Source organism: Coenobita brevimanus, chromosome 52 (assembly GCF_032717465.1).
Source record: "Coenobita brevimanus isolate Jiangsu-jjx chromosome 52, ASM3271746v2, whole genome shotgun sequence".
Classification (NCBI taxonomy): Eukaryota; Metazoa; Arthropoda; class Malacostraca; order Decapoda; family Coenobitidae; genus Coenobita; species Coenobita brevimanus.
In genome coordinates, this window is record NC_137005.1 from 27,775,726 (window position 1) to 27,796,457 (window position 20,732).

Below are 20,732 nucleotides of genomic sequence, written 5' to 3' on the forward strand. Positions count from 1 at the left end.
AGTAACGAACAGGAACGAGAGAGTAGTCTATGTTGACGGTTACATTTCTATCAGTTTTTCTATCTCGGCACGTGTCTCTCTTTCAGCGCCTGTTTGTATTTTTTATCGTCTCTCTCTCTCTCTCTCTCTCTCTCTCTCTGTCTCTCTCTCTCTCTCTCTGTCTCTCTCTCTCTCTCTCTCTCTCTCTCTCTCTCTCTCTCTCTCTCTCATCCATGCACACACATCCAGCACAGACACAAACTCTCCCCCATTCAGAATTTTGTACGCACACGAACACACACATACATATGGTACGTAGGCACGGCCATACACACACTCACACAAACAAGCATTTTCACGGACTCTTTCCCCTCCCCTCCCCCCCCCCACACGTTTCTGTTAACTACTAAATAGGTTGTAGCAAAAAGCTCTTCTTAAACACGGAGATGAGATTTATATTATGCCTCTCAGTTTGGTGACATGTTTTCTGTTATACTGTGTTTGCAATAGGGGGTTCATTTTCACCTGAAGGAACTGAGCAATCCCTTTACTCCTTGCATTCTCAGTCATAACAGCACGAGAATCTATGAGCCATACTTATAATGTACATATCAGTGTACTTTGTTACCAGTCAAATCAACCTTCAGGTCTGACTACACTTGGTTGTCAGCTGAGCTGAACTGGTTAGAGATCACTGTCCGATTAAAGCAATCACGGCGGTTTTACTAAGTGTAGGAGCTTATGGTCAACTGTATCGGTTAGTTGTAGCACTTATTAACCCCTGTAATACTATGGGCAACTCCCTAAGTTTACACTAAGCCTCTGATAAGAAGAAAAAGAATAAAGTCCTCCAGCTGAAAGAATTAAGGTAAGTTTACATATACAGAACTCGTGAAGCCGGAAGTTACACCATCATGCTCCTACCAATCAGTCTTAGCTCAATTAATTTGTCGAACATGGCTGGAATGGATGCAAGAGTTGTCTCGACCAAATTACTACCATTAGTACTGCTACTACTTCTACTACTACTACTACTACTACTACTACTACTACTAGTAATAGTAGTAGTAGTAGCAGCTGCAGCAGCAGCAGCAGCAGCAGTAGTAGTAGTAGTAGTAGTAGTAGTAGTAGTAGTAGCAGCAGCAGCAGCAGCAGCAGCAGCAGCAGCAGCAGCAGTAGTAGTTGCAACGCCTTCCTCTTCTGGACGTGACCCTGGCAGACTAGAAGCAGAAGTTCCCTTTCTTCAGCAGAGCACTATATTCCTTTCGGCGGAAGGGGAAGGAGCTAAGGGACGTCTGTATAACAGAGCAGCTCCACCACCCAGTCATATGGTTGCCACTACGAGAAGGCATCCCTCTACAGCGCTCTATGAGATTATTATAAGAAAAAAAAGATGAGAAAGTGGGGGCATACCGAAAGGAGAGAATATAAGAGAAAGCTGGAAGGATAGAACAATAGTTGTAGTTGTACCCCAGACTCATTTTGCATGTGAACTTGATAGACTGCAAGTCGAGTTTGTCCTTCCAGAGTCTACAACCATCATTCGGAGGACAGGGTAGGAACTGAGGGATGTTTGTATAACCAAGCAGCTCCACTGCCCTATCACATCAGTGTCACCACATGAAACTATCCTTCTTCTGCACGATGTTAAGTTTAACTGGTATATGAGGGAAGGTGGCTTCATGTGGCAGGAGGGAGTGTGCATGAGTCCCTCCTAAGATTTTTTTCTTTTGTTGCAGCAGTTGAAAACAGATGTTTATACAGATACACAGATTAATAGATAATCATATCAACAGAAACGTAGATCTGTAGGCAGGCAGACTAACAAAAACACTGGACAAACAGATAGACAGACAGACGAACACATGGATCAGTAAAGACAAAGACTGATAGATAAGTGGATAAAAATGTACACAGATATGCAGTTACATGCATTAACCCCTTAACTGCAGGGCGTCACTTTCGTGACACTCGGGCACAATGGATCATACTGCGGGACGTCACTTTCGTGATTCTGCGTTATTTTGAATTCTCCCGGGCTTACAAGTGGTGGCTTGTATCATTTATCAGTACTGCCAATGTCCAACACTAGTCAGCACTCCAAATCTCATCTGTACTCCCATCCTTTGTTGACAATTTAGCTATTTTTCTCCGTTCCTGACTCCCCTCCCTACCTCCCCTCCATTACCCTCTCCTCTCGCCTGCCCGGCCGCGCTGCGCTGAGCAAATCTTCCCCAGAATTTTCCACTGATTTCATCCATTGAAATAAGCCCTGTGCCCTATTCTTATACAAAATAATATATACCAAAAGGAAATAAGGTAAGTGATAGTGCTATACACCTAGAATTGGCTAATTATCACCTGACAACACCTCACGTGCACTCGTTTGCTAATTTCCCGTGGTAATTTCCCCTTTGAAATATGCTGTATAAACTATTCTCGTAATAAAAATATATATATGAAAGGAAGGGAGAAGCCTAAGTGATATTTACAGTCACCTGGAACTATCTACTTTTTTATGTATTGTCGAGATTTCCTACCAATCATTTTTTTAGCATGTACTGCTAATGTCCTACAATAGTCAGCACTCCTTCTCTCATCTGTACTCCCATCCATTGTTGACAATTTAGCCATTTTTCCCCGCTCTTGACTCCCCTCCCTACTTCCCCTCCATTACCCTCTCTCCCATCCCTACCTCATCTCCATTACCCTCTCCTCTTGCCTGCCCGGCCGTGCTGCGCTAAAGCAAAGCTTCCCCAGAATTTTCCACTGATTTCATCCATTGAATAAGCCCTATGCTCTATTCTTATACAGAATAATATATACCAAAAAGAAAAAAGGTAAGTGATAGTGCTATACACCTGGAATTGGCTAATTATCACCTGACAACACCTCACATGCACTCGTTCGTTAATTTCCCACGGTAATTTCCCCTTTGAAATATGCCGTATAATCTATTCTCGTAATAAAAATATATATAAGAAAGGAAGGGAGAAGCCTAAGTGATATTTACATTCACCTGAAACTACCTATTTTTTTATGTACTGTCGAGATTTCCTACCAGTCATTTCTTAGCATGTAAGTTGGCAGACACCCTGTTGTCATTGTCAACCCTTGCCTGCCCATACACGCCGCATCATTCAGTTCCTTGTCGTCCTCTGAGGTCAAACCATGTCGCACTTGCACCCCGCCATTTCCGCTGCTTCTGTGCCCATTGCAAAGGGCCCTGTGACCTCAACCCCTAGAAAAACTCGTGGGGGAAGCAGTAAAGGACTAAGTGACTCAGCAGTGGAACGTGAACTTGCTGAATTACTTTGATCTTTCGGGAGAATCGTGTGATGAGCCGGGGGAGGAAATCGTGACAGAAACTCCTAGTATGAGTGCTTCAGTGTCCCAAGTTATCCCTAGCTCCAAAGGAAAGGAGCCCTTAGTGCAGCAAGGGAAGGAATTTGGGAAGGGAGTGAAAAGGCGGAACAATGGCCCTGCGTGGCCCAGCCCACCATGAGTCCCGAGGTGAATCACCCCCCCGCTCCCCCAGCCCTACTTCACTAATTTCTTCCTCATCTTCAGCGGAATTTTCTCCTGAGTCTTCATCATCAGAGTCGCCACCAGCACCAACAGTGAAGGCAGGCCGTAGGGGAAGAGGTAAATCCCTGACACGTAAAAGTAGAGTAGCAAGTAGAGTAAGGGCTGCTAGTGCCACTCGGCAACCTAGGGTCAGTGTGAGTGACCTGGAAACAGCCTAGTCTGCCTCACAGCCACCCTCCACCCTCACCCACCCTACACTGCCACGACAGGGAATCCTGGACGCCTTCGCATCGACGGAAGGTTCCAATTTCGTCCCTGAACATCTAAATTTTGATGAGAGGTCCTCAGGGATACAGCCTGCCTTCACTCTTGACGAGGATGCTGAGTGTGTGGACTTCCTTCTGGCCTTCCTCGATGACGAAGTCATGCAGCACATATGTGATGAGACAAACAGGTACGAATTACAACATCCTGCAAGTGGTGCAAGTGCAGCGAAGATGCAACAGTGGACCGTGCTGGGAGTGCAGGAGCTGTATGTGTTCTTTGCCCTCATGCTTCTCATGCCACACTCAAAGAAGCATGAGTTGGAAGAATACTGGTCCATGGACCCCTTACTACCCTCACCCACCTTCAATTAGTACATGGCCAGAGATCGCTTCTGGAACATCATGGGAAACCTGCACTTCGCCAACTACGATGTACCTTCCCAAACCGACCCACTCTGGAAGATCCGGGAGATTCTGAGCAGAATGAAGGATAGGTTTATGTCATTCTTCCACTGTACTATCACCTCTGCGATCCAGACTTTTACATGGTCAAAAGGGGCAGAAAACAAGTCACTATTGATGACCACTGTGTGCTGGAACGGACGGGAACTCAGATTGATGGAGACTCTGTCCCATTAGCGGCCTCTTCGGTTGCGTTTATTACATTTCAAGTAGCCAAGTTAAGAGTGGTAGCATGCCAAAATGACGGGGCCAGTCTCCAACTAGGCCAACACAAGCCCAACCTTTGCAGTTTCCCAGAATACTTCTAAGTTGCACATTAATGAACTACTAGGTAAGCTCTATACCACCAGTTCTCAAGGGTTATACAAACAATAAAGTTTGAGTGAGAGGAAATGTGTATTAACAAGACCAGAAGGTAGAAATCTTCCCCAGTTACTTGCTTTACAATTAAACCTGAATCAGTTGGCACATTGTTCGAAAAATATATCTCTATATGGTCCTAATATCAAATCCACAAAACTTAGCTCTTCTGTCCCGGTCCAATGTGTTTCTTCATAATCGTCCCTCTGAGCACAAATTTCACTGGTCCAGTCCTCTGCCACTCCCGACCTTAACTTCCACACTGGGACCTTGACTCACTCACTGGGACTTCGACCTCCACGCTTGGACTTGGACTCACTCACTGGTACTTAGACCTCCACACTTGGACCTGCTAGAAGTTAATATGAATAATGAATAACTATTCTCCCCAATGCAAGTAATCCCTTCACATGATCAGGAAGGTCTCATAATAAAGAAACATGAGTTACAACACTCAGCATTTCATATAATAATGGAATAACACATGGCACTACAGACACATAGGTCTGCTCAAAATAATACTTATTGTAGGGATAACATGGAAGAAAAAGTACTATAACAAATACAGTACGCATGAATAACTTTAACTCTAACCATGAAAATCATCACTGCATCAATATCACTGTGCCTCACAAATAACTATGTGAACATTAACTCGCAACATAGCTCTAATAAGTACTGAACTGCAAAGTCATCTTAACATATTAATAAATAATTCACAGTTCCCGGTCACCTGACACTAGGCCCACAAAAGCACACATTTATCTGAGGCTCAGACAGAACTCTGTAGCATTTCGTATTCCAGTTACTAAATAATAATACTATACAGTTCAGTACACAAAAATATGGGATATACCTCACTATTCAGCTAAAAAATGTAGGGGAGGTGAGCGGGAACACAGGACTCGCTTCTCCAAAGGCTAATGGTGTCACCGTTACACTTCCTGAGGAATGACAACACTTCGATTCTACCCCGAGTCTATTTTTCTATTTTGTCACTATTATCACTCGTGGGATATCACTATTCGCGCTTCAACATATCAGACATATCAAATTACTTACAGAATTCCTTGGAGGGGGGGGGGAGGAAGACGACAGTACCGACCATCTGCCACTTATCATGGCCGTTGAGCGAGTGAGACACGCCAAAACTGCGTGATGCAAAGGAGAGGGAGGGGGATGACGGCGTACGTAATTTAACATTTTTATTATTACAGACTTGTGATAGACTCGGTGTGATATCTTCCACCTTAAAACTGATTCCCCGAAAAAATGACATTCTCTATTTATAATAACTACTCAACAACACCTCTCTCTTTATACACTTACATCGAAAAACAATAAAAATCATCGTGCTTTACATCACTTTGCGCACGCGTATATTATGCCGGATTATGTGACCAAAGGCACATGTTCCCATCTCACTCGAGTTTTTATATTATAAAGAGACTTAATACTAGTAAATTACAGTAGGAAAAAAAATGACTTAGCAACTAGGTAACTTCATCTACGTTCTGGTAACGTCCACATGGAAACAGCCATGCCCAGGCCACACTCTCTCACTTAACCGAACTTTTGGTCATATAAAATGAACTAGATACAACTCATTATCACTTTCAGGCACTACATCCGCCCACGGTTAGGGAAGACAAAAAGTTCAGGCGACTGGACCTGAACTCCTCCGAAATACCCAGTACCCATTCTTAACACACACGGTACGTAAGTTCACGTACTTGACCAGTCTCCCTCAATACTGCTACTGTGGGGTGTTTCACACACTCCTTGCTCGTGAGGGGAAACCAATCTACACGCCTCCAAAAACACCAGCCAACGTGTCCTATACTGCGACTGTGGGATATTACATAAGCTCCATGCTCGAGAACAGGCGGCGGCTATCATGTCCAAAAAAAAAAAATGCTCTACCATGAGTAAATTTTCTCCAGCTACTCATTATATGCAACTGACGATGTATGCCACTCACCAGGCATATTACTCACAAGGAGAACGTCCTGCTACCAGGAGAAACTTTGTGCTTAGTTAAGAGTAACATGAGTCGCTCCACTGCGTTCTGTCCAGAGAGACCAAGCGAAACCTACCTAAGAGACCAAGCGAAACCTACCTATCTCTCCTAACATGCAAGAGTCCCATAGTTCAACTTCTCCAAGCCCTATAGAGAAACTGGAAACTTCCCCTCTCTCTCTGAACAATCCTATACTGCAGTTTGGGTATTACATACACTCAGTGCTCGAGGTTCTCAAAGCAAGTTGGAAACCTCCAGGTGGAGACCTTCAGGTATAACTGCCCCTCACATGTACAATTCCCTAACTCTGGAAAAAAAAAAAATAGTCCTAACTGTGAGATATCTCATTATCCCTAACTAAACCTAACTATCTAACCTAAAGAAAAAAAAAGAATCGAGGTAAGGCAAGAACAACGGTCTATACACCACGGTGTACTCGATCTGACAACAATCAGCTTCCACGTCTCATCTCTCCAAAAGCTGGACATACCCTAAACAACTTCTGAACCCTATTAATCCAAAATTACAACATCATAGGTACTGGTAGAAAAGATAAATATGCAGGTACAGTCCGGAGAGACCTGGAAGGGCATACCTGACTCCATGTTCCCAGCCAGTTAAGGCAAGGACAAGATGTGTTCAGAGAGGGGAAAAAAAAAAATGAGTATATACAATATATACACCATACACCCATCATCTACGTGTACTGCAACCTCTCAGGTGGTCTCAGGGATATTACACTAGGCAGTATCTCTTCCTCTTCCTCACTGGTCAAAAACTTGTGATCCACCGTACTCAATAAGGCATCTCTTTCAACATATCTTTTGACCTTTTCAGCTGCCGTACTCAAGATGGTGCCATCAAACACATTTTCTAACTCATAGGCTCTACCCTGATCGATAACTCTGACAATCTTGTAAGGATCCTGCCATTTTCTATTTAGCTTTGATGCCTTACCAGGCATGCACTCTTCGACATAGATCCAAACTAATTCACCTGCTTCTAGAGAGTCATTCCTATGTGCCTCATTTGCCCTGTTAAGGTATCCTGCTGTCATCCGACGTTGTGTCTCCTTGAGAATCTGTTTGACATCTATTTTCTCTACACAGTCTTCATCAGTGGGCAATTGCAAATCTCCTACCTCGCGATTTGGATGATGACCATAAAAAGCAAAGAATGGTGATGTACGTACCTAGGGACGTATGCACTGCTTCGTTCAACGCTTTCTCAGTGTCGCATAGGTGCATGGGCCATGGGTTCGGGTGTTCTTGGCTCAAGATTGCCAGTACTGTCTTTAAGTTCCTATGTGCACGCTCAATAACTGAATTTCCTCGGGGATGGTAGGGTAGACAGAATCCTTGCTTAATCCCGGCTCTCCTACAAAAATCTCTAAACTCTGCACTGGTGAATTCTCGTCCATTGTCCATGATGACTACCTGCGGTTTGCCATACCTACAGATGTCCTTCTTAAATTCTTCAGCTACGGCTTTGGTGGATTTTGTACGAAGGGGGTAAATCCGTAGATACCTAGAAAACTGGTCTATCACTGTGAGACAATACCTGTGACCACTCCTACTATTATGCAAATCTATGAGATCTATTGCAACTGTCTGACCATTATCATCTACTGGTGGCAATTCCTTAAAATGGTGCACAATCTTCCCGTGACCCTTGAACTGCTGACATGACTTGCATGATTTAACAAAATGTCGCACATTGGTCAGTTGAGACAGCCAATAGAAAAACTGTCTTGCCTTGGCTACCGTCTTGCGTTCTCCTAGATGTGAAGGGTTATGAACAATTGAACAGGCAATAGCAACTAAAGACTTGGGTACTACCAGGCACAACCTCGACTTTCCCATTTCTTCTCTTCGGACATTCAAAATCTCCTCATTCATTTCGAAACCGTAAATGGGACGATTACCAGACAACGTCCTGGGTAACTGACCGCCTTCTAAATACTGAATTACCTGCCTCCACCTTGGGTCTGCTCTCTGGGCGTCCCGGACTTTGTCTACCGTAAGACCTAGCCACCGAAATTCTGCATTAGACTGAGTTATATCTGAGGTCTCCTCGATTGCTCCTACTGGTCTACTCAAAACATCTGGGACATAATGATTCACACCCTTTTTATACATTATCACAAAATCATAGTCTCTCATCTCCAACAAGTAATGCGACATACGTGTGCATTTAGTCTTTTTCTTAAAGATGGAGGTTAATGGTCTATGGTCAGTGATGATGGAAAAGGGTTTGCACCATAAATTGTGGCTGAAAAATCTACATGCACTCATTACTGTCATAGCTTCCTTATCTGTTACTGAGTATCTTTTTTCGGTCAGGGTAAGATTCTTTGAAAAGTATCCAATAGGTCTCAAATCTTTCTAGCCCTCCAACTGCATAAGAGCTTCGCCAATGTGCAAGTCACTAGCATCTGTGTGTAACTCGAATGGTTTAGTTAAATCTGCCTTTACTAGTACTGGAGCTGACATTAACTTTTGTTTAAGAACTAAGAATGCCCCCTCACACTCCTCTGACCATTCAAATTTTGCATCCTTCCTAAGCAAATTAGTGAGAGGACTGGCAATGGCAGCAAAGTCAGGAATATGTTTGCGATAAAAGTTACACATACCCACAAAGCATCTCACTTCCTTGGCCTTCGTTGGTCGTGACATCTGTTCAATGGCATTGAGATTCTTACTGTCAGCGTGTGCTCCTTTCTCCGACACTACATGTCCCAAGAACTTAATTTCTCGCTTTATGAAAGAACATTTACTAACATTCAGCTTCATTCCAAACTCGGTTAATCTGCGAAAGGTAATCTTCAGTTGGTCTAGCATCTGATCGAAAGAGTCTGCCCAAATCACAACATCGTCTAGGTAGTTACGGCACCAACCTTCTCTAACTAAAGGGGCTAACACTTGCTGCATTTTCCTCATGAAAACTGCTGGATCACAGACAATCCAAAAGGCAAACGCTTGTATCTGAACAAATTCTCCATCAGAAAAAGTTGTCAAGTCTCGAGAGCTTTCATCCAACCGAACTTGGAGGCAGGTGTTTTTCATATCAAGAGTGCAGTAAAACTTTTTCCCAGCGCTTTCCTCTACTAATTCGTCTAATCGGGGTAGGGGATGGATATCTATCTTGACCTTCTTATTAAGAGCCCGATAATCAATACACATCTTTTTACTGCCATCCGGCTTGCTGACTAAGACTATGGGGCTAAATATGCAGCGTTCGATTCCTCAATCACATCTTTATCAATCATCTGATCGATCATCTATGAAATTATCTTCCTTGCTTGCTCAGGATGCCGATACAAGGGCATACGCACGGGTTCAGAGTCGATAGTATCAATGTGGGCTTCAGGTACTTTAAGGGTGCCAATTTCTTTCGGACCAAGAATGAACAGTGCATTATTATCCAATATCAACTCTCTCAATTTGTCCCTCTGTGACTGAGACAAATGTGCCCACTTCAGCTCTCTGAGAATCGAATTAAGCGCAGCACGTCTGTCACTCCCATCCTGTGCCTGATCCATGTGTGGTAACAATGCATTATCGACTCGAACTACTGGTGCCACAAGGTCACCTTCTGCCTCACCTACTGGTTGCACTAATTCAAGTGGACTTCTGTCCTGTTCTTTGGGGCTAAGATAAGTGATATTCGACTCATCAACAACATGGTACATCCCCAACACTTGTCCTGGGTTTAACTTCACTGGTCCCTTGGTTACATTGGCAATGGGTAAATAGCATGTCCCATTCTCACTAACTCTCACGCAACAATTTGGTGTTAATGAAGCTTTACCCCTGGCCTTCTGAAATTTACTAACATGTAAGACATCTCCAGGTTTTGTCTTTTAATGCAATAGGTACTGACATCAATGTCTGTGCAGGTACCACGGTCCTACACTTCACTTGTACTAGCTCTCCTTCTGCCTTTCTTGTATGGTTAGTCTGGAACTTTATTCTGTTCACTGTCTGGCAAAGCTTATTTCGGACCTCGTACTGCTGACCACCCCAATGCATCACCTGACCTTCTCCGTCCCAAGTGAAAATCGCCCTACCAATTAAGTCCGCACCCATGAGCACTTCGATTGACAAATAATAGTCTGGGACCACTACAAATCGCTGCACTATGCTTGTCTCGGAGGCAGTATGCACTATCGACGAAACCTGGTCAACAACAGTTAACTTATGGTTGGATACTGAATGCAAAGAATGTCGGCACTTGCTAATCTTTAATCCTAATCTATTTGCTGTACTTTCTTTCATCAATGTTGCTACACTACCGGTATCTACAAAAGCTGAAACCTGATACTGTCCCAGAATCAGGCGTATCACTGGAGCGTCTAATTCACCTCGAACGTTTCGGACTTCCTCTGCCTCAGTATTTGAAAGGTCTGACAGCCCTCATTCTGTTCTGCATCCTGTACACTACACACAACATGACTGGCAGCCTGCATTACCTCAGGGGCCTCTAGTCATTCCCTAGGCGGTTGGGAGTCTGGATGTAATTGAGAATCCTGCTGTGGAAGGGGATTAACTGTTGCGGGAGGTATACTTGGCACGCTTCTCTCCTGTTTTCTACTCAAGTTAGGTCTACCTGGGCATCCCTCATGTCCCTTTCTAGAGTTCACTTTCAAGCAATCAAAACAACTTCCTCGCTCAGGTTTCGTTGGACAACTCACCCGGTCATGTTTACTGCCATTTGAACACCACCCACAAGGCCACATTGTGGGTCTAGGTTTAAAGGGTACCTGAAGCACGGGTACTCGAGTCACTGGACGAGCATTGTCACTAACAACTGGAGGTGTGATTCGAGTAGGGGTTGGAATATAATTATCAACAGACCCTTGTCCATCCACAACTTTTGCCACTCTACGCCACTGTCTATAATCCCGTTCTCTCTCTAATTCTGAAATAAAGGTCTCCATTCCTAGATCTTTAAACAACTCTAATCGTTCCCTAACTTCCTGTGGTACATTACATAGCACAGCTTTCTTCCACAACTGCTCCACATTGGAAGGGTTAATATGGGGATGTTCTTTGCAAATTGCCCTGAAGTTACTCCTGAACTGTCTAACAAATCTTTTAGGTGGATCCGCAAAGTTATACTCCATTTGGGCAAGCTCACGGAATGCATCAGCGATCCCTTTGGGACCTCTGAACTCACACTGTAACAATGTCTTATTGTCCCCATAAGTACCACCTGCCTTACATGAACTTAACTCTCCCAGAACATATGTACGCAACTCTGTGCCCCTACGAGTGAGTGCTACCGCCTTCCGCTGTTCTAAGTTAACAGTCACTGACTCCACCTGCATTAAAAAGTGATCCACCAGGGTCCTAGTATGTAGACCATACATTTCACTCATCTTTAGAAAGTCAACATCCTTACACTCTAGTACTACCGAATTCCCCTGATAGCTCTGCATACCTCCTACAGGCAAATTTGACCACTGTGGAGTTGACTGCCTAAATGGATTTCCAGACTTAATGGGAGTATACTGTGATGGACCTCCAACCTTGGTTGGGGTGTGTCCAAGTGGGCCTAACATCTCCTCCAGCGTTCTAATACGCTCAAAACACTCATCAATTGCGTATGGTTCCTGTTTCACCTCTACTCCCTCAGGCATCTCAGTCTCAATGTCAATCAATTTTTCAACACGGAACTCCATCATGAATTATACAAACGTGAGCAACCCCAGGAGGTGAATGCTCAACTACTAAAATGCCCTAACTGCAACTTGAGCAACCCCAGGAGGTGAATGCTCAACTACTAAAATGCCCTAACTGCAACTTGAGCAACCCCAGGAGGTGAATGCTCAACTACTAAAATGCCCTAACTGCAACTTGAGCAACTCCAGAAGGTGAATGCTCAACTGCAACACCAAGGTAGTACACACTAAAAATACACATACCTTATAATTCTACACATAATGCTAAGTACATATACCTTTGAGAACTGGGGGATGAGCTAATACCTTAATTTTACTTAATGACAACCTTCTTATGATCTATCAGTTATTCCTTACCAGTTTAATTACCCTCACATTAATAGGTCATCCCAACGCTGTGCCACCACTTAAACTGTCACCTCTGTGATCCAGACTTTTACATGGTCAAAAGGGGCAGAAAACAAGTTACTATTGATGACCACTGTGTGCTGGAACGGTCGGGAACTCAGATTGATGGAGACTCTCTCCCACTAGCGGCCTCTTCAGTTGCGTTTATTACATTTCAAGTAGCCAAGTTAAGAGCGGTAGCATGCCAAAATGATGGGGCCAGTCTCCAACTAGGCCAACCCAAGCCCAACCTTCGCAGTTTCCCAGAATACTTCTAAGTTGCACATTAATGAACTACTAGGTACGCTCTATACCACCAGTTCTCATGGGTTATACAAACAATAAAGTTTGAGTGAGAGGAAATGTGTATTAACAAGACCAAAAGGTAGAAATCTTCCCCAGCTACTTGCATTACAATTAAACTTGAATCAGTTGGCACATTGTTCGAAAAATATTGTTCGAAAAATATATCTCTATATGGTCCTAATATCAAATGCACAAAACTTAGCTCCTCTGTCCCGGTCCAATGTGTTACTTCATAATCGTCCCTCTGAGCACAAATTTCACTGGTCCAGTCCTCTGCCACTCCCTACCTTAACTTCCACACTGGGACCTTGACTCACTCACTGGGACTTCGACCTCCACGCCTGGACTTGGACTCATTCACTGGTACTTAAACCTCCACACTTGGACCTGCTAGAAGCTAATATGAATAATGAAAAACTATTCTCCCCAATGCAAGTAATCCCTTCACATGATCAGGAAGGTCTCATAATAAAGAAACATGAGTTACAGCACTCAGCATTTCAAATAATAATGGAATAACACATGGCACTACACACACATAGGTCTGCTCAAAATAATACTTATTGTAGGGATAACATGGAAGAAAAAGTACTATAACAAATACAGTAAGCATGAATAACTTTAACCATGAAAATCATCACTGCATCCATATCACTGTGCCTCACAAAGTAACTACGTGAACATTAACTCGCAACATAGCTCTAATAAGTACTGAACTGCAAAGTCATCTTAACATATTAATAAATAATTCACAGTTCCCGGGCACCTGATACTTGGCCCACAAAAATCACACATTTATCTGAGACTCAGACAGAACTCTGTAGCATTTCGTATTCCAGTTACTAAATAATAATACTATACAGTTCAGTACACAAAAATATGGGATATACCTCACTATTCAGCTAAAAAATGTAGGGGAGGTGAGCAGGAACACAGGACTCGCTTCTCCAAAGGCTAATGGTGTCACCGTTACACTTCCTGAGGAATGACAACACTTCGATTCTACCCCGAGTCTATTTTTCTATTTTGTCACTATTATCACTCGTGGGATATCACTATTCGCGCTTCAACATATCAGACATATCAAATTACTTACAGAATTCCTTGGAGGGGGGGGGAGGATGACGACAGTACCGACCATCTGCCACTTATCACGGTCGGTGAGCGTGTGAGACACGCCAAAACTGCATGATGGAAAGGGGATGGGGGGAGGATGATGGAGTACGTAATTTAACATTTTTATTATTACAGACTCGTGATAGACTCAATGTGATGTCTTCCCCCTTACAACCGATTCCCCGAAAAAATGACATTCTCTAGTTATAATAACTACTCAATAACACCTCTCTCTTTATACCCTTACATCGAAAAACAATCAAAATCATCGTGCTTTACATCACTTTGCGCACGCGTACATTATGCTGGATTACGTGACCAAAGGCACATGTTCCCATCTCACTCGAGTTTTTATATTATAAAGAGACTTAATACTAGTAAATTACAGTAGGAAAAAAAATGACTTAGCAACTAGGTAACTTCATCTACGTTCTGGTAACGTCCGCATGGAAACAGCCATGCCCAGGCCACACTCTCTCACTTAACCGAACTTTTGGTTATATAAAATGAACTAGATACAACTCATTATCACTTCCGGGCACTACACCACCCCTTTCAAAAGTTTTGTCATAGATGAATCCTTGGTTTTGTTCAGAGGACGTCTTAGGTTTGTCTAGTACATTCCAAGCAAACGCCATCGCTTTGGAATCAAGTTCTTTGTACTGTGCGACTGTAAGACCGGGTACATCCTTGACTTCGTCATCTATTCAGCCAGCACTGTCGTTCTGGACAAAACACACTCCCTTGGCTTCTCAGGCTGTGTAGTGAAAGTGCTGCTTGAAAGGTATTTTGGTGGGAATCATGTGCTGTATACAGACAATTATTATACAGCACCGAAACTTGCTAAATATATTTCAGAGCACGGCATAGCCTCCTGAAGAGGAGGCATGCCCACTTCCCCAAATTCCCAGAGGCAGGAAACTCACAGCGAGGAGACACGCACCTACTCAAGTCTGAGATGCTGGCAGAGAAGAGGGTTGTGCACATGCTCACCACCATATACAAGGGGGAAATGAAAGACAGTGGGAAGGTCGACCATAGGACAGGCGAACCTGTGAGGAAACCTGATGCTGTCATAGACTATAATATCAACATGTGGCTGGTGGACAAGTCCGACATGGTGATTGGAGAGATCAACTGCCTCAGGAAGAACACTAGGTGGTACAAGGAAGTTTTTCTGCATCTCATAGACATGACGATGCTGAACGCCTTCATCCTGTACAAGATGAAGGTAAGGCCACCCAAGTCCTTCTCCCTGAGGTTGTTTGCCAGGACTTGTGTTCAGCAGCTGCTTGAAAGATATGGTAGGGTGACAGCAGCAGGTCCAAGGCGGCATGCAGTAAGACTTCCCGACAGACTTGAGCAGAGGGCATACATGGATCGGCATAGACTGGTGCAAATGCCTGCCACAACCAAGAGGAAGGCTGCGATCCGCAGGTGCCAGGTGTGCGCACATACCACCCGACACGCACCTGAGCACAAACGCACCTCTTGGCAGAGTGCTGAGTGCCAGGTTCCACTCTGCGTTACCTGCTTCTTTGATTACCACAGCCTGAAGCAGTTCTAAAAGTGCAAGTGGAAAATGTAAGTAATGTGTAAATAATGTGTAAATAGCAAGTGAAAGCAATGGATGAAAATATGATGGAACAGTGTAATATTGTTTTATAAGTTACTGCAAGTGACAGTGCATTATATAGTGTAAGTAAAATAGAAGTGTAAATATTAAAAATACAATAGAAAATGTAAATAGAAATGTAAATAATTAGTAATATAAGAATATGAGTACAAATACTTGAAGTTATGACAGTGATAGTGAAACAGTGGCTCTCTACGTATTTTACTGAAAGAGAAATTGATTGCCTACAGTGACAATAAACTACTGTTACTGAAGGGAACTTATCGATAAAGACTGAAGATATATATAAGTGTTATATAGTAATAGGAATATAAAGTGTGAGTGTTTTTATGAATAATAAATAACAACACCAGCGGCAAACGAGCGCAAGTTGGAAGGTCATACGCTCTCACAATTTTAATTGTTTTCAGTGTTTTTTTTTTCTTTGGAGTATGGATTCCAAACTATTTGAAAATCATAGAACAGTGTTTCTAGTGATAATATCAGGCTGTGGTAATCATATTACGGGTTGTCGGGAAGTGTTAAGTGGAGACTTCGTTACCCAAATTCAGAGGTCTCCACAAGGCCTACGGTACTCGACGAAGACTCAACAAACATCCCAGGAGAAAGCTGAAGGTATATGCCATAGGCACATATAATTTTAATATTCTAGGACTAATAACTGATTTTTGGCAAATATTTTTAGAGAGTCTGTCGGAGCGAGAAAATGCCCGCGAGACAGGCAAGTCAGAGCAAAACAAGCCAGCGGTTTAGGGGTTAATACAGTATATACAAACGTGCACACACATACTGTATACGTACATACATACACAGACATGCAGAACGGTAAGAGAATATAGGCAGACAGAGAATCATACAAACAGACAGACGAATGGACAACTAGACGGACAGATAGGTCGATAGATACATAGACAAATATGTATACAGAGACACATGAAGATCGATAAGAGATAAAAGATACTGCAGACACACAGGCAGGCATATGGACAGATGGATACACAATAAGACGAGCAGACACATACGTGATCGACAGATAGGCAGGCAGACAGACAGATTAATAGATAGATAGATAGATAGATAAATTGAGTGAGTGACTGATTGACTGAATGATTGATAGCCACATAGACAGGTGTGTAGATGAAGCTAGAAAGGTACATAACTGAACGTGGAATAGAGCTTCATGAAAATGACTATTTTGTGGTTACAGACGTACTTTGACGTTCTGACTCGGCTAATTTGATAGAAATATCAGCGACAAATGGATTAAAAAGTATGTTTAATTATTTCATTCCTTTAAACAATTTATTCGGGCTAAAACCAAACATCGTTGTTTATTATTTATTACACTTAGACCTTAGACTGAGAACTTACACCAGGAGAATACTGGAGAGATATTCTTGCAGGTAAAGGTTGGGCCCCTCCCTCAAGCTAAACCGAGGCGAAATTTGTATGTATCTGCATTGTGACATGTCCTGTAGTCACTGCCTGACTGTCGGGAATCAAAGGAAATTTATATATATATATATATATATATATATATATATATATATATATATATATATATATATATATATATATATATATATATATATATATATATATATATATATACGTGTCCGACTCTGGGCAGAGGCTTCAGGGCTTTTCCCAAGTCCCAGTAGTCCTCCTTAGGGCCCAGTAGTCCTCCTACATCTCCACATGTCACCACTTTGGCTCTAACACCCACAATCCATATAGAATACATGCTAGGGCTGTCTCATACAGGACTGTTGTACTGGTATTAGCTGGGATACTTTTATATCTTGTCGGCGGGTCATCTGGTAGATCAGAAAAGCCTGCTTTTTATGAAATTCATATCCTTAAACTGTTCTCTGCCCCATCCGGGATTCCAGTTTGAGTACGTTAAGACTGCAGGTCGCCTCTCTACTGACTCTGCCACCGCCTCCCCCAAAATCTCTCTCTCTCTCTCTCTCTCTCTCTCTCTCTCTCTCTCTGTATATATATATATATATATATATATATATATATATATATATCATCTAATCCTACGTTGCCCCATGAGGAGTGCAGGAGCCCTGGGCTAGGCAGCTGGTCCCGACATTTAAGATGAGTGACCAGCCTCACTAATTCTGAGAGGCATTACGCTTGCAATCAACCCCAACCATCTCTTGGATTTTAATCTGCACCGGCTCAATCCGATCGGAAGCCAATAATTACCTACTAAACCAACAGGCGCCAAAATTTGGTTATATGGTTACCACCCAGCGTAGTAAATTGTTTCCTGGTGTACAGGAAACCATTTGACTTGTTACTCAGTGTAGAGTCACCCACAGGCAGAAGAAAGAGGAAAGAATGAAGGAAAGATGGAAGAGGGAGTGTAAAGTCACCCGTAGGCAGAAGGACAAGGAAAGACTGAAGGAAAGAAAGACAAGAGGATGGAAGGAAAGAAGGATGGAGAAGAAGAAAGGGCAGACACCCGAGTGCAGCACTACATCGAGTGAGTGGATGGTGAGTGCCCCCATCTACCACAAAGAATATATATATATATATATATATATATATATATATATATATATATATATATATATATATATATATATATATATATTGCCAGACGCCTCAATCCCGTTTGGGGTGGCCACAAACAAATCGCCTCTAAGTCGCCCTGTCCCCCGCCATTTCACTGCCCTGCTCCCAACTCACACCCCCTCTCTCATATACCTCTCCACCCCATCCCTCCATCTCATCCTCGGCCTCCCCCTCCCTCTTCCCCCTCCACCTCACTCACATACACTCTCTTCGTCAGTCTTTCACCCTCCATCCTCTCCACATGGCCAAACCACCTCAGTGTGCTCCTCATAACGCTTCCTATCACATCCACATCCACACCACAATGCTCCTTTATATATATATATATATATATATATATATATATATATATATATATATATATATATATATATATATATCATCATTAGCCGTTTGAGTGTCCACTGCAAGACCAGCCTATCCCTACCGAAGTGGGGGCGATACAGCCAATGTATCTCTACCAAGGGGCTTAGGCTGTTTAGTAGAGACTGTATGTAGGGTGAGAAGTGCCTGTAAGTGTTATTGTTGTGTTGGAGTGGCTTTGGATGTGTATGTTGTCTGTGAACCAAGTGTAATCGGCCCACGCAAGCTGACTGTGTGCAAGCATACTTATAGTATGCGATCACTGGTTAAACCACAGCACCCCTGATGTCTGCCAAAGCAGTACGTGGCCAGAAGAAGGCTCCCAAAGTTTATTACCCTGGCTGGGTGCAAACCCTCGTTCTTCAGTGTACGAAAACGCACACTTTACCACTGTACCAAAGAGGCTCCATATATATATATATATATATATATATATATATATATATATATATATATATATATATATTCACCCATCATCCAATCCTACATTGCCCCATGAGGAGCATTGGAGCCCGGGGCTAGGCAGTTGGTCCCGACATTTAAGATGAGATTGACTAGCCTCACTCATCCCTGAGCGGCATTACACGAGCAATCAACCCCAACCACCCCTTGGATATAAACCTTCACCTGCTCAATCAGATTGGAGTGCAATAATTACCAACTAAACCACCAGGTGCCAAAATTTGGTTTTATGGTTACCACCCAGTGTAGTATATGGTTTCCTGGTGTACAGGAAACATTTGGCTTGTCATTCAGTGTAGAGTCACACACAGGCAGAAGGAAGAGGAAAGAATGAAGGAATGAAAGAAAGAAGAGGATGGAAGGAAAGAAGGATGGAGGAGAGGAGAGGGCAGACATCCGACAGGAGCACAACATTGGGTGAGTGGATGGTGAGTGCCCCCACCTACCTCAAATATATATCTATCTATCTATCTGTCTATCTATATCTATATTTATATCTATATCTATCTATCTATCTATCTATCTATATATATATATATATATATATATATATATATATATATATATATATATATATATATATACAAGTAATCCCCATGCTATCCGGATGCCCACTTTCCGGACATCCCCACTTACTGGATATTTTGGTCCCGGGATCCAGTACTCCCAAAATGGCCCCAAAATAGACAAAAATTCGAAAAGAATCCGACTTTCCCCCCCCCTCGTAATTTGAACTTGGCATGCACAGCATGGACTGGCTGTGTTTTGGTGCCTAGTTCTGCCACCATCCACTAGAGTACCCCTACATCCTCCCCACATACTGCACGTCTCTTGTTGTGAGTGCACACTCATCATCATGGGCGCCCACGTGCTCGCTTTTGTGGTGGTGCCCTACCTGCTGCAGGCTCCGCTGCTGCTCTCCTGCCTCTTGTTAGTGTATGTGATGATGGCCTCGCCGACTGAGAAGAGGAAGAGAGTGGTTTTGACTCTGGAGAAGAAGAGGGAGATATTGGACAAGGTGGACGAGTGATGGTCAACCTCACGCATCCTCCGTGAGTTCAACCTGGCCTGATCTACTTTGTTTGATATCAAGAGATCCCACGACAAACTCATGCAGTACACGACTGACTTCTCGTCGAAGAACAAATACAACATGGAGAGGAAGATGATGTTTACTCCCCGGTATGCTGAAGTTGACCGCTCCACATTGATTTGGTATCGACAGCAACGTGCTGCTGGTGTGCTGATGCGTGGCATGGAGCTGAAGGCTGCTGCTGAGAAGTTCGCAAGGCTTCACGAAGCCCCAGACTTCAAGGCATCCGAGGGTTGGCTCTTCACGTTCAAGTTAAAAGGGCTTACCAACCATAAGGCCCATGCCAAAGCTTTGGATGCCAACGAGGATGGGGTAGAGGAGTTTCGGCACGAGGTGAAGTGCTTGATCGACATGGAGGGCCTCACTCATGGTCAAGTCTACAACGCTGATGAAACTGTTTTTTTTTGCTCTTTGCCAATGAACTCTCTAGCTGAGGAGATGGAGAAGCGTGTACCTAGCTGCAAGCTCTCCAAGCAACGGAT